Raw genomic sequence first — 22,608 nt, forward strand, 5'->3', positions numbered from 1 at the left:
TCAAAATCTTTCAAAATTAATCATCTAACGTGGCAAGAATTGAGATGAAAAAGCCAAAAATATACAAAACAATGTTCACAGTTTGAACAGTGGTTGATCTCTTTGGTTTCTCTGCTGGAATTTTTAGCTTTGAATGTCTGAAATCGAATCTTCAGAATTTCTCACTGAAGATCTCACAGAAGACAAAAAGGAAGAACCCCATATGCATTCTTCATGTTCATTTTATACTTATACACCCTTCCTTCCCCCTCTCTTACTGGAAGCCAGATGTCATTTACTGCGATGACAAATGGACTCATCCATGGTGACATCCAGTCACTTTGTAACTGCTGTTACTAACACTAGGCATGTAGAAGTGTGGGGAAGCAGTGGAAAGTGTAATTAACATGGCAAGGAAATAGTTGGCGGACATCATTAGAAAGTGAGCAATTCAAATAGGTCTATTTGTGTTGGCTTTCATCTTTTCTTGGTGCTGTCGGCTCCATCTTCATACCTAAATACTAAAAAGATGTTGTGTGAATAGAGATCTGTGTTGTTGTGTAGGACTGTACCCTATGAGTTTATATTGTTAAATAATAATAAATAATCAATGAGACAGTGCTTTTTAGTTCATTTCACAGAGAAATGCAAAAGTAATGTAAGGAGTAGTGTAACTAATTACTTTCTCCTGGGAGTAATTGAAGTTGAATGATGATTTATGATTTATTTTGGTGCTGAAAGGACCACAGTGATAGAAATATACATTTAAATGCCTGCTTTGGTGCAAGTGGCTCAACTGATAATTGACTCATTAAATTAAAGCAGAAACATTTAAGCACATTGAGAAAGCTGGTCAACAGGAAGCTGCAGGTAATGTTCCTGCAACCTGTGTTAATACAGGCACTCAGTCATGTGGTTTGCCATTCTGTGTATTAGTACCTCTTGGAAACACCAAATATTCTGTAATTTCTTCTTCTGTTTTCTGGTTTAATTTATTGAATACATTTCATTTGCAGAAGGCTAATTTGTTAGGAGTTGCTCTGATGTCCCTTTTTTGGATTTTTAGCGCCACCTTCAGGCTCCAACATGCTTTGCTTCTGTTTTTTCTTCAGTCTTTAAACTGACCACAAAACCACAAAACTGAAACAGAGCACATGTGTATGATTTCCCCATTCCACCTACCTTTCTTTCAGGCAACTTCCCAGCTACTCTTTCCAGATGCTCTTCCTAACATAGTAGGCTAGAACCAGGTCATTCTCTCCAAACTTTGAAATCTGAATTTCAATAGTCTCTATCTTTGGTTCAACAGACTCCACTGTCTTGGACTTCAGCTGGTGGCAATAGTTCTTGACCTGCTTTCAAGGTCCACAACAAGCTTTAGCGTCACTCTGAGCAGAGGGTATAGAAGGTGAGAGACAAACTCATCAAACTCACAGAGCAGAACAACAACTAATGTCACAAACCCTTTTAATGAAAGGTTTCTAAGATGGCTGTCTTCCATTTGTAGTGTTGTCCCATCCTGTTTCAGAGTGACACTGAAAAATGTATTTGTAAAAGTATTTGGCTTTTCTAAGCTTTACTACTGTAATTCTTTATAATCTGTACTAGCAGATATTACCATACTACATGTCAAACTAAAATAGAAAATATGAAATCTATAAGCCTGACACACACTTACTACTGTTCTGAATGTGATACAATGCTACGATTAATATTTGTACATAAGCTCCAGTAATGGGCAAGAGTTTTGTATATGCTAGTGGTTGTTAAGTTAAAAAAAAATAGTTTATGCAAAAATACATATTTAATTTTGGGATTTTTTTTCTTGCAACAGGTTGGATGTCATGTTCTATTTTTGCCAGTAGGTGGTGGTAATAGGTGTTCAGTGACTGCTTCGTTTTAACTAATGGAGGGAGTTTGAAGGTTCAGTTTGTTCCACGACTGCATTTCACTCACTGCCTCTGTCTGTATCTCTGTCACTGCAAGACAAACACGGACCGAGAAGTCAGCGCTCTCAGGAGGCCGACAAACACAGAAGATTAAACATTTAAAAAGACACCAACTCGTCCACAGTGAACTGAGACCATTCAGTTGTGACTTGTGTGGAAAGTCTTTTACTGAGTCTGGAACCTTAAAAAGACCCAAACTCCTTCAGGGCACAGTTCAACCTACAGCTGTGATCAGTGTGGCAGAGCTTTGGCTCGCATCTGCAACATGCGGAGTCATCAAGTTATACCCTATGGAGTTAAACCATACAGCTGTGACTTCCCTGGACAAACTTTCCGCTGGCTACTGAGATGAAAGCTACATGTTCACACCGGGTATGATGTGTACTGCTGTGATCAGTGTGACAAACAGTTTGCAACAGACTCCCACTTAAAACCCCACGTTTACCCACACTGAGGAGAGGCCTTATAAATTGGACCTGTGTGAGAAGACTTTTAAAGATCCAGTTTCACTTAAAGAAGTTTATTACTTACCCAGTTTATTACTGGCTAATGTGCAGTCTCTGGAGAACAAGCTGTGCGAGCTTCGGGCACGGATCTCATTTCAGCGAGAGATGCGGGACTGCTGCGTGATCTGCCTCACAGAAACCTGGCTATCGAACAAGGTACCGGACTCCGCAATACAACTACCGGGGTTCTCCATGCATCGCGCGGACAGGTCACAGGATCTTACTGGGAAAAGCAGAGGCGGTGGTGTGTGTTTCATGATCAACAACAGCTGGTGTGATTATGCGAACGTGCACCCGGTCAAATCCTTCTGCTCACCGGACCTAGAGTACCTGATGATTAAGTGCCGGCCATTCTGGCTACCGAGGGAATTTACAGCAGTGATTATTACGGCTGTTTACATTCCCCCACAAGCCGACACTGACCGAGCACTCAGGGAACTGTACAGCACGATCAGCAGCGAGGAAACCGCACACCCAGAGGCGGCGTTTATCACGGCCGGAGACTTTAATAAGGGAAACCTGAAGAAAGTCTCACCCAAACTCCACCAACACATCCACTTTAACACTCGTGGAGATCGGCTACTCGACCACTGCTACACTTCTTTCCGGGATGCGTACAAAGCCCTCCCCCGCGCCCCATTCGGCCAATCAGATCACCGCTCCATCCTGCTCCTGCCCGCCTACAGGCAGAAGCTGAAACAGGAAGCTCCAACCCGGAGGGCGGTGCACTGTTGGACGGACCAATCGGAGTCTGCGCTGCAGGACTGTTTTGATCACGCGGACTGGGAAATGTTTCACGTGGCTGCTAGGGACATTGATGAATACACAGACTCAGTCTGCGGATTTATCAGGAAATGCGTGGAAGATGTCGTCCCATCCAGAACAGTTAAATCCTTCCCAAATCAAAAACCCTGGATTAACGGAGATGTTCGCGCGGCACTGGCGGCACGGAGCACCGCCTTTGCCTCCGCGAACACATCGGACTACAAACACGCACATTACCAACTCCGGAAGACGATCAAAGCAGCCAAACGTGAGTACAGGGACAGGGTGGAGCAACAGTTTGACAACCCTCGGAGTATGTGGCAGGGACTAAACACGATCACAGACTTTAGAGGGAAAACCAGCACACCGCAGACCACGGCCTCTCTGTGTGAGGATCTAAACGTATTCTACGCTAGATTCGACACAGCGAACACCATGAGACCGGACAGTGTGCGCACCGCGGATGACGTCAGTGCGCACACTGTGTCTGAGGAGGATGTGCGGAGGTGCTTCAGGAAGGTGAACGCACGCAAAGCTACTGGTCCGGACGGGATTCCCGGCCGCGTCCTCAAGTCATGCGCGGCTCAGCTGGCTGGAGTGTTCACGCACATCTTCAACCTTTCCCTCTCTCTGTCTGTAGTCCCAGCCTGCTTCAAAATGGCCACCATCGTCCCTGTACCCAAATCCTCCACCATCTCCTCATTGAACGACTGGCGACCTGTAGCCCTGACCCCCATCGTAAGCAAATGCTTCAAGAAGCTGGTCAGGGACTTCATCTGCTCTGCACTACCCGACTCACTGGACCCTCTACAGTTCGCATACTGCCACAACAGGTCCACTGATGATGCCATAGCCCTGACACTACACACTGCCCTGTCACACCTGGAGAAGAGAGACACGTATGTGAGAATGCTGTTTGTAGATTACAGCTCAGCATTCAATACCATCGTTCCCTCGAAGCTGGACAGGAAACTGCAGGATCTAGGACTGAGCAGCTCCCTCTGCAGCTGGATCCTTAGCTTCCTGTCTGACAGACGCCAAGTGGTCAGACTGGGCAGCATCACCTCATCCCCCATCACACTGAACACTGGTGCTCCACAGGGGTGTGTACTGAGCCCTCTCCTGTACTCACTCTACACCTACGACTGCACAGCCACTAACAACTCCAACATCATTGTGAAGTTTGCGGACGACACTACAGTGGTGGGTCTTATCACCAACAGTGATGAGACGGCTTACAGGGAGGAGGTCAGCGCCCTGACCCACTGGTGTCAAGACAACCATCTCACCCTCAACGTCGCAAAGACAAAGGAGTTGATAGTGGACTTCCGGAGGTGCAGAGAAGTACACACCCCCATCACCATCAACGGCGCTGCTGTGGAGAGAGTGAGCAGCTTCCGGTTCCTTGGTGTACATCTGGCTGAGGATCTTACGTGGTCAGTACACACAAACAAAACAGTGAAGAAGGCGCAGCAGCGCCTCTTCTTTCTCAGGAGACTGAAAAGATTCGGCATGAGCCCCCGCATCCTCAGGACCTTCTATCACTGTGCCATTGAGAGCATCCTCACTGGATGCATCACCACCTGGTATGGCAACAGCACCGCCTACAACTGCAAAGCTCTCCAGCGAGTAGTGCGGTGCTCTGAACGGATAATTGGAGGTGAGCTTCCCTCCCTCCAAGACATCTACAGGAAGCGGTGCCTGAGGAAAGCGGGGAGGATCATCAAGGACTCCAGTCACCCCAGCCATAAACTGTTCAGACTGCTTCCATCAGGAAGGAGGTTCTGCAGCATCCGGTCCCGTACCAGCAGACTGAGAGACAGCTTTTTCCATCAGGCCATCAGACTGCTGAACACTTCATAGACACCTCAGCTTCACTACTGGAACTTTAACATTATGCACTCCATACTGTACAGTAATGCCACTGTTTTGCACATGTCTCAACTCTGTATATTTTATTTTATTTATTTTATATATTCTATTCATTGTTTACTCTATTTAATTTGTAAAATATGTGTACACACACACACACACACACGTAGAAAAATATTTAGTATACACATCCAGAAATGCATATACTATTATATATTGTACATATATTTATTAGTTTCAGATGTAGCCATTCTTGTATTTTGCTTGTTTACATTATTGTATTTTGCACAACTCTGTTGCTTGTGAAGCTCGCACACAAGAATTTCACTCACATGTGCTGTACCAATGTACCTGCACATGTGATGTGACAATAAAAGTGATTTGATTTGATTTGATTTAATTTGATTTGAAGAACACCAGCAGATCCACACCACAAACAGACTACAACTGGAGTTACTGTGTTATTTTTTTTTTTTAATGTTTGACACAATTTTTGTTTCTGATCCCACTTTTTTTCATATGTATCACTCATTTACATGAATGTTTCAACTGCAGCATTGGGAAATGGAATCTGAATTATAAATTTTTTAAACTTGGAGGCACAAAATCTTCTGCCACCAGGTAAAAACACCTGTTAGCCTTGAGCAGCATAGAGGAAATACTGTTACAGTGATTTTAAAACATCTAAATTATCTTTCATTTTAAAAGCCAAGGGGACATAAAAACTTAATGTACAGAATATTGAAGTCAAACTGGATAAAAATCACCTAAAAGTTTGTTAAATCTGCTAATGTAAATTTGATATAAAATAAACCACAACACTGTAATCCCCTTAAAAGATGCACTTGACACAAGCTGAACTACTGCAAAGAATGTGGGAGTGGCTCTAGATTTGAACTGCGAGTGTGAAACTAATACAAGCATCTGACTGGAGGAGCGCAGAGTTCAAGTGGGTAGGTGCAAGCTAAGGAGATCTGAAATGTAACCTGGAGCCAAACCATAGAGAGAGTTAAAAACAAATAATAAAACCTTAAAATCAATTCTATATTTAACTGGCTGCCAATGTAAAGATGCGAATATTGGAGTAATACTCTCTCTTTCTGGTACCCGTTAGGAGCCTTGCGGCTGCATTTTGAACAGGTTGCAGGCGGGACAGGCCTGAGTGACAGATGCCTGAATAAAGAGAGTTACAGTAGTCAAGACGTGATGATACGAAGGCATGGAGCCTAATAGGAGCATGTATAGGGAGAATAAGACGGGGCACAGAATAGAGCCCTGAGGTATTCCACAACTGAGTATAGATGGGAAAGAGTATTTGTTACCCAGCATCACAGAGTATGATCTGCTCTCCAAATAAGAGGCAAACCATTTTAAAGCAGAGCCTTCGAATGCCGACACGTCTTTAGACAGTTTAATAAGATTGTGTTGTTGACAGTGTCAAATACTGCACTCAGGTCTCGAAGAATTAAAACTGTACTTTTTCCAGAGTCAGCAGCTAAAAGCACATCATTGAACACCTTCAGTAGAGCGGACTCTGTGCTGTGGAAGGCTCTGAAACAGACTGATATTTATCCAGAATATTATGTGTGTCTAAGAATGAATATAATTGGTGGAGGACAACTTTCTCGAAAACCTTAGACAAAAATGGCAGCTTAGAGATTCGTCTAGAATTGCCAAATACTGACGGGTCCAAACCAGGATTTTTTAGAAGTGGCTGGACAACAGCTTGTTTAAATGAATGAGGGACAGTTCCATTTGAAACACTGCCATTTACAATAGCGAGGATGTTGGGGCCGACTGTCTTCAGCACATCTCTGAGAAATGGCGTAGGTAACACACCCAAGGGGCACATAGTTGGTTTCATGTGCATTATTATATCAGTAAGATGGGATAATGAGACTGCTTTAAATTTGGAGAAAAAGAATGAACATGTAGGTGGTTCAGAAGGACCGTGGAGCTTATCTTTCTTCGTTCTGCTTTCCTGCATTCCTGTCTGACGCCACGAGTGGCCTTATTTAGCCAAGGCTGAGTTTTAAATTTTTGCCATCTACATTTTAGAGGAGCAATTGAGTCCATAATGTTGGTACAAGCATTGTTTTTTTGTTTTAATGCGATCAACATAAAAAATAAAGCTAGAGCCTCAGGACAGTATGTTCAAAATAGTACAAGCATAACATAGCTATTATTCATAAAACACCGGAAGTTATTTGAAAACTCTGAGGACAAAGAACACACAAACACACAGTGCCTCAGTGATTTGCAAAACTGTTTCACAGATCACAGAACTATATCAGGGTGTCATTTCTCAGGCAGAAATGTAGATAAAAATAATGAAATCCCCAAACAAGTGCAAAAAACACAGAGTCAAGAATAGGTTAAATATATAAATATAATCAGTTAGAAACAGTAGCACATCAACATAAAACATATAAACATAAAGTTGGAGCCCGAGGACAGTGTGTCCAAAAGCACAACATAGCTATTAATTCAAGTTATTTTAAAATTTTGAGGACAATGAACACACAACCACACAGTACCACACTGCTCTTTATTGAGATTACATGAATATGCGTAGGTTCATTAACATATGATGTCTTATACTTAAACAGATACAGAGTAGGTGTCCTCCTATACCATAAATCAGTAAGAGAAGGTACAACCTCTCTCATGACCTTAGGATGTGTGTGCATGCCAGAGTGCTCTGGGAGGCACACAGAGTCTTTGCTAACTGCTAAGGATCAGACATCCTGTAGAGGCTAAGCCTATGCTTGAAGCCACTGAGGTGGTCGTTAACCGGGGTGACGCGATGTCACTGGTATGTATGAATTAAGTAAAAAGTCCAATAACTCCAGCAGTACTTATCTTGTCCTTTTTGGTCTTTATTCCCATATCAACTTAACATAACAGCGCAACGGTCACAAACTGTTTGCCTTCTTACAATTAATGACACACCTGACGCCGAGTACGTGCGTCTACCTTAAATACCTTTACATGATCAAAACAGAAAAAGGTGACCTCTAGCGACCACATAAGGTATTAACCCAAGAATGGCTCCTACACATCCTATCAATATGCAATCGATTATACACCGTAAAAAAAAAAAATCCTAAAAAAACGGTAACATTCCGGCAGCTGGGGAGCCAAAATAATACCATAAAATAACAGTAAATAACTTTCACATGAAATTACGGTTATTTTCAGTAATAACAATACAGTTTGTTGCCCTAATTTTACATGGGATTTTGCCTTTTTCAAATGCTTTTAAACATTAAATTAGGAACATTTTAACGTGATTAAACAATGAAATTACCTATAAACAAGGTCCATGAATGCGGCAATATGAATAATAATACTGAAATGTACAGAAATATACAGTTAACAGTTGGTTTAAATAATAATGGATTGCATTCATATAGTGCTTTTTGAGACCCTCAAAGTGCTTTACAATTCCACTTTATAATTCCCCTCTGGCCATCACCAGTAGGTGGTAGGTGAAATGTCTTGCCTAACGTTGTCAGTTCGACAACGGGGCTCGAACCTTCTGATTACAAGGCGAACTGCCAACTCTTGAGCCACGATCGCCCTAAGTAACAATAATAATAATAATTATTTGATGTAAAAAAAATTTATGAGAATCATTTTATATATTTTTCCATAGCATTACATTTGAATTAAACAGTTCAATCTTTCAAATAACGGACAAACATTTGTGAAATGATACATTTGTGAATGTATTTTAATAATCTAAATATGCATATGTACAGACAAATACATTAAAAAAAACAAGAAAATTATGTTATATTACAATACAGTGATTTTACGTTAATTTACATTTGAAATGTAAAATCACAGTCTATTGATGTAAATTTAATGATATTTTAGAAGAACAGTACAAAACTGTAAAATACACAGTAAAATACTTTTATATTACAAATTTTTTTACAGTGTATACCTCTAAGGATATATGAGTATATATTTCTAAGCATAAATGACAATCCAACAATATAAAAGTAACACTATTATTTCAAGTTGGATCCTGATGGGCAGATCAGAGGGATTCACGGTGAACGCGAGCAAAAAACTTGAAGTCTTTCTCCAGTTCACCAAAAATCTGAAATCATTGCTCAAACTCCAGTAACAGTCCCGTTATTTTATCTTTGAACTGCTTCATGTCTACCACACTTTGGGTCATGCACACATTTTTCAAACAGGGGAAGTGAGCTGCATCACCACCAGGACTGGACTGGGACAAAAAAACGGCCCGGGCATTTTGACTAGCGACCAGCCCACCAGGTATTATAGGAATAGGAACATTCCTATGGTTTTTTTATAGGAAAAACCATAAAGCCTTTGAATGAAAACAAACGCTGTTGTGACAGTGATGTACACTGTCTTGTTGGTATATATGTATCAATCTAATAAACTTAAACCTACAGCATCCTCTCTATTCTGGTATTCTAAACAGTACTTAGCCGAAACCCAAAGACTGCTCGGTCGAGTTAACCTCCTGAACTATCTACAACATATGGTGGAAACCTGAAATCAAGACAGAGAAGACTAAAGGTGAGACATGATCATTACTGAATATTAAAAATAATAAATGACAGATTTAGATATATTTTCATAAATTATTCATTTACCACATCAATAAACAGCATGGCAGGACAAAATATTTTTTTAACATGGCAACCTTTAAAAAGTGAAAGGAGACAGAAAGACAGGTGAGAAAGAATAAAACTTAATTATACAGTATAATGGGACCCTGAAAAAATATTACTATGTACAATAATGGATTTCTATACATTTTACATCAGATGAAAACGTTTGTTGTAAGATTCAAATAATTTTTGGTAAAAGCTAGACATTTTAATTGAGAATAATAAAAGAAAAGTAGTCCTTGTGCCCCACTTTCCCTGTTAATGCCCTACCTGGCCCCCTGGCAAAATTTTGCTAGACCCGCCCCTGCACAGTTACCAGCTGTCAGCTACATAGAAAAAGGATGATGGTGTTATTTGTCTCTCAGAAACAGTTCATAACTTCCCTTCAACTCATTCATGTCACCTAAAAGGTAAACCTGTTTTTCCATCACCTGTTCAGCTCTGATGATTCAGTAAGGACATCTCCTGGTTTCATCTTCATGTTTCCCTCTCACCACATATCCAAACCGATATCATGACCAGCAGCTTTACAGCTGTGGCTCCAGAAAACATCAGCTGATAGTAGAAATTAATATTACATAAATTCTAATAACAGCTGATCAAGTTTAAACGTGCTGCTGTTGTTTAGCGCGACCTCCTCTGGGTTCCTCGTTCTGGTGCAAAGTGGACAATAAACAAGCAAGAGAGACAGGACTTGCATCAGAAAAGCCGATCATCTGATCATTGATCAGTTTCATGATTGTGGTAGCAAAAGGAGAGGGAGGGGAGAGGATGAGAGAAGAAGAGACAGCTGACAGCGTAAAGACGCAGAAAAACTCCAGCTTTGTGTCTTTTTCCATTCTAGCTGAAGTCCGGGACAAACTGTGCTCCTTAGGTCAATACGAAACGCGGAATATTTTCTCTGAATACGAGACGATTCGGTTTTTTACGGGACGGTTGGAAACTCTAATAACTTACCTTATAAATAAAATAAAGTTAAACATCAGTAACATCATAGCACCCGCCCAGCAGTATATAAACTCCGTCATGCTAGCTAGTACGCAGAGTTATTGTAACTGACTGTAAAAAGTCAGCATAACGAAAATAAACTCCACCTAAACTTGGTTTATATCTGACCCAGACAGACTGCAGGTCATAAGTTCTCACTTGAAGTTCAGTTCACCTGACACTCGGACCGACGGCCACCTCAGGTCTCTGCTCTTCCTGCCTCACCTTTCCATCATCCACCTGCTGGCCTCCACCACTTTCTAACATTACTGAATCTGTGGAAGCTCCGCAATAGCCACCACCAAACAACAATTGAGTTATTTTTACACATCTCCCAGCATCTGGCCAATCCACCACCTTTCAGTGTTTATACCGTTACGAGAAAAAAAAAAGAAAAAAAACTCATCGGCCCACCGGGCAAATGCCCAGTATGCCCGATGGCCAGTCCAGCTATGATCACCACCAGTGAGCTGCGTCTCCCACAATGACAGCTTCAACTTGAAAGAACGTATGCTGTCATAATACTGCGCGACAACTTTATTGCATCCTTGAAGCTGTTTGTTCAAGTTATTCAGGTGCTCTGTAACATCCACCATAAATGCAAGTTCTGCATCCATTCTGCGGAATGAAATTCTAACACTGGTTTGCCCTTTTCTTCCATGAACTGTTCAATTTTTTTCTTGTAAATCAAAGAAATGACTCAGCATAGCACCTCAGCTCATCCATTTTACCTCAGTGTGGTATTGCAGGCCATAGATGTGGTCTTTTTCTCTGAGAAGGCTGACAAACTGATGGTGATTGAGGCTTCTGGAACAGATGGGATTAACAATTTGGATGACCACCTTCATGACATTATCCATTTTTAATGACTTGCAACACAAAGCTTCCTCGTGCAAAATACAGTGAAAAGCCCAAAAATCAAATACTCCATTTGCAGATTGCGCTTTATCTCTGAACTTGGTTACGGCGCCTGCTTTTTTCCCAATCATTGAGGGCGCACCAGCTGTAGCCAGGCTGACACCGTGGGACTACTCCACTCCAACCCTGTCCAGTGCGCCGACAAGTGCGGTGAAAATAACAGCTGCGGTCGTTGTATCTGTCATCGGCACCAACTCCACGAACTCCTCTGTAACAGTCAATGTGTCATCAACTCCGCGGATGAAAATTGCCAGTTGCGGAACATCTGTAATGTCCATGCCTTCATCAATTGCAACTGAAAACGCAATAAATAACTTTACTTTTTGCTTCAACTGGCTGTCCAAATCCTCTGAAAGATCAGAAATCCTGTTGGCAACTGTGTTTCTTGTCAGGCTGATATTTACAAAGGCCTGGCGCTTTTCAGGGTACACTATCTCCGATGCCTTCATTATACGTTTTTAGAAATTCACCCTCAATAAATGGTTTTGATGCTAGTGCAATTTCATTAGCGATGAGGTAGCTAGCTTTCACTGCATCGTCACTGATGTCTAGGCTGTGACTAAATACAGACGGCTGTTTCTTCAGACCCACCAACGGTTCATTCACCTTCTCTCTACTTCACTGTCCTTGAAAGTTGTCATATTTGTCGGCATGAAGACTCACATAGTGGTGACGGAGGTTATATTCTTTCAGATCTGCAACATGCTGGGAACACATACATACAAACATACAGTTTTCCTATTCACTTTCGTAAATAAATAGGAGGATTGATTGTGATATGTGATAAGACTTTTAAAGATCCAGATTACCTGAAGGAACACCGGCAGATCAACATTAGAAAAGGGCAGCACGAGTGAAGCTACTGTAAAAAGTGTTTTTGTTATTTTTATTATCTAAATTCAACTTCTTTTAAAACCTCACAAGCGAGTAATCACAATGCCCACCTTGTTAAATGTCCTGAAAAGCTTTATAAGCCGGACAATGAATCAGTGATGTTGCAGTCTTTCACAGCGATGGTGGTATAGTGGCGAGCATAGCTGCCTTCCAAGCAGTTGACCCGGGTTCGATTCCCGGCCATCGCAGTTGCCACGCGCAGTGCTTTTCAAGCATGTGGACTGCATACTGTTTTACACTAAAAACGTTCTCCGCTCTTTCTGCAAAGGCTTACAATGTCAGGCCAGGTGCATTCTTCATCGGCCTCGCTGCTACCGTTTGCTGTGGAAAGACACTGTTCACAGAGGCTTTGAGTTCTCATCACTTCATACCTATACCTTCTTACATGAAACTGGGATTGGACACGCTACTTCTTCATAAAGACACCCAGTCCCACTTTAAATATTGTGCTGAATGTTTGGAATGAAGATAACATTTTACTAACCATGTACTGATCAGCTCTTTGCGGTGGCAAAATCATCAGCTGTGTGTGTTACTGTTCATGCAAACAAGCAAGCTAATGTCAGCCAGTTAGCTTCAACCGCAGCTGTGCTGCACCAATCTCACGGAACTGCAAAACCACAAGCTTTCGCACCAAAGTCATGCAGCTACCGCATTTACAATCCAGCGTGGCCGTTGTTGTGCACATCCTACTTGAAAGATGTGTGGCGTAGGACTTGGAAGACGTATGTCTTTCAAGTATGTAGTTACACAGCCCAATGTGGTTGTTGTGGCCGAGCGATCAAGGCGATGGACTCGAAATCCATTGGGGGTCTCCCCGCACAGGTTCGAATCCTGTCCACAACGGTTAGCTGTTTTGCGGCAGTCCAGACGTTGATTTGAGAAGAAGGCATGGAGATCACCTGAGAAGGTGCCAGGAGAAAGAGCCAGGCCTTTGCTTGTGAAAATAGAGCACGCAGAAGCAATGGACCCAGCTATGTCCTGACAAAATTAGGCACATATTCAGTAAACATGGCATCCTTCAATTGGTCTCTTAGCCACCCCACACGTTCCCCCGTGTAGTCGTCCAGGATCCAGTCTGAGTACCGCCAATGACTCATGCGTCTGACAAATGCTGATTGCTTTGCAAGAGGACTGGGATCGGGATTGGAGGCACAGCGGATTTCACCGGGAATGGGACAACAGCAGAAATAGCTTCAAACATCGAACATTACTGCATGAAAAGCACAAGGAGTGCACACATTTCATTGTTTGGAACACTGCTTTTCACTACAGCTCTTTGCATGTAAAAACTTTGCTCTTCTCCACAGCTGGCTGACAGACACGCAAAAGCGCAAGCAAGAGTGGCCACAGACCCACTATGCCGGCCTTTGTACACTCTCTCCATCTAATGATAGAGAGGAAGGATACATTCACTACTTCTAGCCTCCACTATTCAAATTCAGTATTTTCGGCTCTTCATGGCCACTGGCATTTTGGTTTGGTCTTTTTCCTCTTCCTTTTTCTAAATGGTTAATGGCAATATAGACCCCAGCATTGCTGGGTCAGGTATGCCTCTTAGATTCATTAATTGGAATATCAGAGGTATGGGTAACCCTGTTAAGAGATCTAAGGTTTTTACTCACTTGAAACGTCTAAATTCTGACATAGCATTTTTACAGGAGACTCATCTTCGCATTAAGGATCATTACAGGTTATATTGCCCTTGGGTAGGTCAGGTCTTTCACTCAAATTTTAATTCGAAGGCTAGAGGAGTGGCCATTCTCATTAATAAGAAAGTTCCATTCTCTTCAAATGGTAGATACACCATTGTTGCTGGTACCCTAATGCAGAAAAAGGTTTTGTTGGTAAATGTATATGCCCCGAATTTTGATGATGCTGAATTCGCTAATAGACTGCTGAGTAACATCCCCTTTCTGAATACACATTTGCTTATCCTTGGTGGTGATCTGAATTGTGTTTTTGATCCAATTTTGGATCGATCTAATCCTCGTAATTTGACTCAATCATCTATGTCTAAAACATTCTCAGATTTTATGAAACGGAATGATTTTGTTGATCCATGGAGATTTCGCAACCCTTCAATCAAAAAATTTTCGTTTTTCTCTCAGGTCCACCAGTCTTATTCCAGGTTTGATTATTGTTGAAATCTCCCAATTCTTTGAATCTTTGGGCTGAAGGAGGGACAATACTCGGTGTATAAATGCTCAATCAACAATCATTTATTTCCATACAATTCAACAGTCAGAGCATTACAACGTCCGGACGGGAGAGATGCTACCAGAGGGTCAGGCACATGTCTCAAAATGGTGACGGGTTGCTCAGCTTTTTATAGTCTCTAGTGGCCCCCAGCTAGTCGTAAAAGCCAAAACATCACATTCTTTCTCTGTTACAGCGCCTAAGTTATGACCTCGGCAGTTGTTTCTCTGCTTTCTGTAAGGTGGGGGTGTGGAATGTGGTCTATCTATCTCCCCTGTCTTTAGACACAGAGTCTCCTGCTTACAACCTTCTCTTCATGATTCAACAATTAAGCATGTCAAGAAAACAGTGTAACACATTCCCAGCAGATCAAGGATACAGAGTGATGCACATTTATCTAATGAACTAATATGTGAATATGTTCTGTTAACTCAAAAGTATAATGAGAACTAAACTACATACAGCTCACACACTCTATATTAAAGGGTATAATGTGATCTACAGCAGTATTCTAATTCAACTACTTTGATTACATATATAAGGTAACATATAATAACAGAATAATCTAACATTATTTTTTCATCGACAGAACTCTTAATTCATGTGTTAATTCTTCCGACTATTCTGGTATTGTAATATCTGATCATTCTCCTCTGCTATTGGATGTTCAGCTTTCTACCCATAAACGTAGCCCTCCACTTTGGAGATTTAACTCTCTCCTTCTGGCGGATAAAGAATTTTGTGAATTTATTTCAAGCTCTATTGAGGAGTTCTTGTCCTTCAATCAGGATGATTCTGTTTCATATTCTCTGCTATGGGAGACTCTTAAATGCTACCTGAGAGGTCAAATTATTTCTTACTCTGTCCGTGCTAATAAAAAGATTAATGCCAGCCTTAAAGAACTTATAGCTGCAATTAGTAACCTTGATCAAAGTTATACACTGAACCCTTCTCCAGAATTACTGAAGCAGCGCCTTGATTTGCAAGCAGAATTTGATCTTATGTCAACCAAAGAGGCTGAGCACTTATTACTACGCAGTCGTGGCTCATATTACGAATATGGTGACAAGGCTAGCCGCTTGTTGGCACATCAGTTACGACGTCAGGCCTCCTCGCGTGTGATACCCAGTATTAAACACTCTTATGACAATATTACTACAGATCCCTTGGAAATTAATTCTACCTTTAAAACATTTTACTCTTTGTTGTACAGGTCCGAATTTCCCACGGATAAAGCTAAAATGAATGCATTTCTTCATAATCTTTCAAACCCTGTTATTGGTACTAATGATGCGGGGCAATTGGACTCCCCATTATCTGTTGAAGAAGTATTAAAAGCTATTACAGCTATGCAGTCTAATAAAGCCCCGGGCCCGGATGGGTTTCCAATTGAATTCTATAAAACATTTGGTAAATTGGCACCATTGCTTTTGTCTGTGTTTAACGAATCCTTGGAAATGGGTTCATTACCACCTACTTTCACACAAGCAACCATAGCGCTCCTTCTCAAAAATGACAAGGACCCAACCTCCTGTGGTTCCTACAGGCCATTATCTCTGCTTAATGCCGATGCAAAGGTATTGGCTAAAGTAATTGCATCTCGCCTTGAGGATGTGCTTCCTCGAATTATATCTGAAGAGCAGAATGGCTTTATAAAGGGACGGCAATTGTTTTTTAATACCCGTACACTCTTCAATGTTATTTACTCAAAGCGTCGATCTGAACTTCCTGAACTTGTGATTTCTTTAGATGCTGAAAAGGCTTTCGATAGGGTGGAGTGGGAGTACTTGTTTGCTGTTTTAGAGAAATTTGGTTTTGGCGATAAATTTATTTCCTGGATTCGGCTTCTTTATTCATCCTCTAAAGCCAGTGTTCATACTAATGATGTTTACTCTGATTATTTTGCGCTGGGTCGTGGTTGTCATCAAGGTTGCCCTTTGTCTCCCTTACTCTTTGCCATTGCCATCGAGCCTCTGTCTATTACATTGAGATCTTCTTCTGTATTCAGGGGAATCATCCGTAATGGCATTACACATAAAGTATCATTGTATGCGGATGACTTGTTATTATATATGACTGATCCGGCATGCTCCATCCCTGCTGTTGTAAGTGTTCTGGAGAACTTCAGTTCGTTTTCAGGTTATAAATTAAATTTGGGGAAAAGTGAGTGTTTTCCTGTTAATACACATCAACTTCAACAGTCTGATCTGCCCTTTCGTCTCAGTCCATCTGGGTTTAAGTACAAGGTCTTGAATAATCACCACCAATTTTGTCTACAAGACCTCACAGTGCCATATCATCCCAACAGAGTGCTTTGCTCTCAGACTGCTGGCTTCCGAGGGGATTTAAAAGTGCAATGGAAGGCAGAGCCATCACTTTTCAGGCCCCTCTCTGTGGAACCAGCTCCCACTTTGTATTCGGGACACAGACACTTGCTCTCATTTTTGAATTAAGCGTAAAACCTTTTTGCCAAAGTCCAATAACTTGAAAGAGGAGCCAAAGACGTCCTCGTCCCAGATTCGTCCCAAGACAGATTCACACCTATTCTCACCTTGTCTGCTGTGACCTGAAGAACTCGCGTGACCATTGCGACTCTCAAGGTGCTAAAAATCACGCAAGAGTTTAAATGCGTGAGAGGCCACACTTGAGTAGCAAAGAAGCTTTGCTGATAAGATTAAATGTGCAGTTGCATGAAAGCACTAGTCTTTTTAGTGATCTACCTTTTGACCAGGTTAGAACCTGACAAGCGAGTAATCACAATGCCCACCTTGTTAATTGTCCTGAAAATCTGTATAAGCCGGACAATGAATCAGTGATGTTGTAGTCTTTCACAGCGATGGTGGTATAGTGGCGAGCATAGCTGCCTTCCAAGCAGTTGACCCGGGTTCGATTCCCGGCCATTGCAGTTGCTACTCGCAGTGCTGTTCAAGCATGTGGGCTGCGTACTGTTTTACACTAAAAACGTTCTCCGCTCTTTCTGCAAATGCTTACAATGTCAGGCCATGTGCATTCTTCATCGGCCTCGCTGCTACCGTTTGCTGTGGAAAGACACTGTTCAAACAGGCTTTGACTTCTCATCACTTCATACCTCTACCTTCTTACATGAAACTGTGATTGGACACGCTACTTCTTCATAAAGACACCCAGTCCCACTTTAAATATTGTGCTGAATGTTTGGAATGAAGGTAACATTTTACTAACCATGTACTGATCAGCTCTTTGCGGTGGCAAAATCATCAGCTGTGTGTGTTACTGTTCATGCAAACAAGCAAGCTAATGTCAGCCAGCTAGCTTCAACCACAGCTGTGCTGCACCAATCTCACGGAACTGCAAAACCACAAGCTTTCGCACCAAAGTCATGCAGCTACCGCATTTACAATCCAGCGTGGCCGTTGTTGTGCACATCCTACTTGAAAGATGTGTGGCGTAGGACTTGGAAGACGTATGTCTTTCGAGTATGTAGTTACACAGCCCAATGTGGTTGTTGTGGCCGAGCGGTCAAGGCGATGGACTAGAAATCCATTGGGGTCTCCCCGCACAGGTTCGAATCCTGTCGACAACGGTCAGCTGTTTTGCGGCAGTCCAGACGTTGATTTGAGAAGAAGGCATGGAGATCACCTGAGAAGGTGCCAGGAGAAAGAGCCAGGCCTTTGCTTGTGAAAATAGAGCACGCAGAAGCAATGGACCCAGCTATGTCCTGACAAAATTAGGCACATATTCAGTAAACATGGCATCCTTCAATTGGTCTCTTAGCCACCCCACACGTTCCCCCGTGTAGTCGTCCAGGATCCAGTCTGAGTACCGCCAATGACTCATGCGTCTGACAAATGCTGATTGCTTTGCAAGAGGACTGGGATCGGGATTGGAGGCACAGCGGATTTCACCGGGAATGGGACAACAGCAGAAATAGCTTCAAACATTACTGCATGAAAAGCACAAGGAGTGGACACATTTCATTGTTTGGAACACTGCTTTTCACTACAGCTCTTTGCATGTAAAAACTTTGCTCTTCTCCACAGCTGGCTGACGGACACGCAAAAGCGCAAGCAAGAGTGGCCACAGACCCACTATGCCGGCCTTTGTACACTCTCTCCATCTAATGATAGAGAGGAAGGATACATTCACTACTTCTAGCCTCCACTATTCAAATTCAGTATTTTCACAGTGTCCTAAAAGCTTCCTGAAAAGCCTTTACACTGTTTTACAAAACGCTGCATCCAGAGCACAGTCAGGGACTGGAAGGACAGAGTAGATTTCCCCCATATGGACTTCTCTCTTCATTGGCTCCCAATTAGATCCCAAATAAAAATCCAAATACTTGCCCTCACACACAAGGTCTTGAATAATCACCACCAATTTTGTCTACAAGATCTCACAGTGCCATATCATCCCAACAGAGTGCTTTGCTCTCAGACTGCTGGCTTCCGAGGGGATTTAAAAGTGCAATGGAAGGCAGAGCCATCACTTTTCAGGCCCCTCTCTGTGGAACCAGCTCCCACTTTGTATTCGGGACACAGACACTTGCTCTCATTTTTGAATTAAGCGTAAAACCTTTTTGCCAAAGTCCAATAACTTGAAAGAGGAGCCAAAGACGTCCTCGTCCCAGATTCGTCCCAAGACAGATTCACACCTATTCTCACCTTGTCTGCTGTGACCTGAAGAACTCGCGTGACCATTGCGACTCTCAAGGTGCTAAAAATCACGCAAGAGTTTAAATGCGTGAGAGGCCACACTTGAGTAGCAAAGAAGCTTTGCTGATGAGATTAAATGTGCAGTTGCATGAAAGCACTAGTCTTTTTAGTGATCTACCTTTTGACCAGGTTAGAACCTGACAAGCGAGTAATCACAATGCCCACCTTGTTAATTGTCCTGAAAATCTGTATAAGCCGGAAAATGAATCAGTGATGTTGTAGTCTTTCACAGCGATGGTGGTATAGTGGCGAGCATAGCTGCCTTCCAAGCAGTTGACCCGGGTTCGATTCCCGGCCATCGCAGTTGCCACTTGCAGTGCTGTTCAAGCATGTGAGCTGTGTACTATTTTACACTAAAAACGTTCTCCGCTCTTTTTGCAAATGCTTACAATGTCAGGCCAGGTGCATTCTTCATTGGCCTCGCTGCTACCGTTTGCTGTGTAAAGACACTTGTAACCCACATACAATGAGGGTACCACTTTAAGGACTGATATGAGGAGAGATGGACAGCCTGCCCAACCAATCGAAATGCACAGGTCCCAGTATGTTTTGACCAATGGGAGAGCAGTCTGCCGCTGTATGTCCCACCTACGTGCTCTGTGTTTGCTGCTATGTGTGGAGGTAGTCGCGTGCTGGCAGGAGAAAAGAGAGACTGAAGCTTTTGAGCTGGAAAAAAAAGTATTAGATATAAGTTGCAACCAACTGTGTTGCACATAAGTTCACTGGTTATCAGCTACCTTTCATGTTAAAAGTAGCCACAGTGAGTAAGCAGGCAAATGCTGCATTTTTCTGGTGACTTTAAAAAGTACCGCGTGGAGCTAAACTGTTAGCCTTTGTTAGCTCTGGTTGCTATCAACTGCCTGGAAGTTCATCTCAATCTGCTTCCAGAAGTAAGGTAACACTTGAAGCGCAACTTATGTTTATTTTTCCTTCATGTCGTATTACGGTTATTAAAGAGAAAACAACATGTCCTGTTACGTTATTTAGAGCCCTGCATTTTCCGACCGAGAGACACTATGCCATTGTCTTCGGCCGTGATGCGCTGAGATCGGTGAGCACATGTTGTATGTCTCAGTTAGTTCATGTCTGTTTCACATTTTATCGTTGAGAAACTGAATTAATCTCAATTGTTTGATTAATAATTGCCGCATATGCGACATATATGCATATGCACTGACTTGGTTTAATGCATAGTTTGTGTAAGAGAGATGTTTTATTTTTGCAAATTTGAGTATTTTTATTGCAAATTTATGTTGAATGTGATTTAAACAAAATCCTAAGTTGTGAATTATAGCTAGAACAGCATAATTAATATTTGAATTGCTCTTCTGACCCTGTCTGTTGACAGGTCAGGTTTTTTTTTGTATGCTGAATTGTTCCTGAGGTGGATTCCTCCAGTGAAATAGGATTCCTCCAGTGAAATAGATGGCGAGCCTTCCCACCTGGACTTAGAGAGACTGAGATTCGCTTCTTTTCCACTTGATGATCTGCTGCACCTTGCGGTGTGGTAGGACTGTATCACTCACACTTTCACGCACAGCTGGTTATACATAAGACCACTGACTGACATTCTTTCATCCCTATTTTCTTTCACACCCTGGGAATTTTTTGGACTTTACCCCTTGGACATTGTTTATTTGGGACTTTAAATAATGAGCTGTTGTGTAGAGCATTCTCCACATGTGAAAAGAGTGTGAGATTTTCATTTGAATGTACATTGGATTTGTGTAATCTGTTTCTATAAGAGTTAAGGAGTCAGGTTACTAGGGTGCACCCGAGCATTGAAACCCGAGCATTGAAACCCGAACATTGAAAACCAAAAATAACACTTGGCCAAGTCATTGCTTTAGTAGTTTGTGTTTTACTTTTCTTTTAATTTTTGTAAGTTTCCTTTCTACCATTGTAAAGTGTCTTTAACCTGTGCTTGTCAACCTTATGGTTTATGTCACTAAAGTTGGCTGGTTCTTTTGAGTTACATTCTTGTCTCTGTGTCTCATTTGAACACACCCCTGTGCTCCTATAGTCGAGCCTATTGGCCCATTGATATATTCTTTTCAACAATTCCCCTTACTGTGTTACAGTGAGAGCTTTGGCGAGCCAGCCAGGAGCATGGTTGTGTGTGTTTAAGTGCTAGACAATTTGTGTGTGGTGTTTAAAAGTGCTTAATCTGAGCTACAACTTCTAGAGAGAAAATGGATGTTGTACTAAGTGAATCCGTCAGAATTCCCAATTCTGTAGTTGTTAGTGGGCTCACAGGATCAGAGACTGATGAGGAAGTGTCCACTTTCCTCCAAAAATATGGTTCCATCAACCGTTACTTTCGTCTAGACGATCCTGAGTCAGATTACCATAAGCACATGATCATCGAGTTTACACATGAGACTGCCATGCACACATTGGAGCCACTGTTACCTCTGCGGCTTCCAAGTACAACCCAAGCAGGCATCATGTATGAGTTAAAGGCCTTAGGAAGTGTTTACTCCCTTGATGCCAGAAACAAAGCCACTAAAATGTACATGGAACAGCTCCGTGAAATTGCCAAACTGAGTGGAAATTCATTAGAGGAGATGTTAAAGGAAGAACTTAAAAATCTGGTTTCATCGGCAGGAAGTGCTATTTCCCAGTCATCTCAAACTGGTCCAGAATCCTCAACTGTACAGAGCCCACTTCCACAGAAAGACTTAACCAGCAAGGGAGACGTTTCATTTTCTGAGGACCCTCAATCAGGTGTACCTCTAGACTCCACAGTTTTGACATCACCAAATAACGCAAGTAAATCTCTTACCTCTCCCAATTTCAGTGAAAACCTGACTGATTTCAGCCCCTCACAGACTCTTCCAGCTTCTTCTGGGGCCGCTTCTAGCCCCATAATTGATGTTAATCCAACTGCTGTTCAGCGAGTAGTTGTTGAGCATGTAGTGCGCAGCAATGAGAGCTCACCCCAGTTCGCATCATCTGGTAGACTCAGGGCTTATTCGGGCAAGAGCCCACGTCCTAGCCATGAGGCAGATTATGATACGTGGCGAGCTAGTGTTGAAATCCTTATTAGAGATCCTTCTGTGTCTGATCTGCACTGCACACATCGTATACTTGACAGTCTGCTTCCTCCTGCTTCCGAGATGATTAAACATCTGAGTCCACAGTCTAGACCCTCTGCTTATCTTGAGTTGCTTGACTCTGCCTACGGAAC

At 42.2% G+C, this 22,608-nt stretch overlaps 1 protein-coding gene, 1 long non-coding RNA gene and 5 other non-coding genes across 7 annotated transcripts in view; all 7 read left to right on the plus strand.

Moving 5' to 3' along the window:
- The window catches only part of LOC147322456 (myelin-associated glycoprotein-like), a 164,845-nt gene that overhangs the window by 63,209 nt on the left and 79,028 nt on the right, over positions 1 to 22,608 (plus strand). The gene's annotated exons all lie outside the window — the stretch shown is intronic.
- Positions 12,645 to 12,716, plus strand: trnag-ucc (transfer RNA glycine (anticodon UCC)). The gene has a single exon. It is a non-coding gene; the product is annotated as a tRNA-Gly (tRNA).
- trnas-cga (transfer RNA serine (anticodon CGA)) lies at positions 13,292 to 13,374 on the plus strand. The gene has a single exon. It is a non-coding gene; the product is annotated as a tRNA-Ser (tRNA).
- On the plus strand, positions 17,561 to 17,632 carry trnag-ucc (transfer RNA glycine (anticodon UCC)). The gene has a single exon. It is a non-coding gene; the product is annotated as a tRNA-Gly (tRNA).
- On the plus strand, positions 18,208 to 18,289 carry trnas-aga (transfer RNA serine (anticodon AGA)). The gene has a single exon. It is a non-coding gene; the product is annotated as a tRNA-Ser (tRNA).
- On the plus strand, positions 19,650 to 19,721 carry trnag-ucc (transfer RNA glycine (anticodon UCC)). The gene has a single exon. It is a non-coding gene; the product is annotated as a tRNA-Gly (tRNA).
- Positions 19,890 to 21,395, plus strand: LOC147322469 (uncharacterized). Its single transcript, XR_015130918.1, has 2 exons — positions 19,890 to 20,469; positions 20,767 to 21,395. It is a non-coding gene; the product is annotated as an uncharacterized LOC147322469 (long non-coding RNA).

Source organism: Aulonocara sp. 'chitande type north' Nkhata Bay, linkage group LG9, assembly GCF_057382095.1.
Source record: "Aulonocara sp. 'chitande type north' Nkhata Bay isolate Kocher_YH1m ecotype deep benthic linkage group LG9, A_spYH_male_GT1.1, whole genome shotgun sequence".
NCBI classification, from domain to species: domain Eukaryota; kingdom Metazoa; phylum Chordata; class Actinopteri; order Cichliformes; family Cichlidae; genus Aulonocara; species Aulonocara sp. 'chitande type north' Nkhata Bay.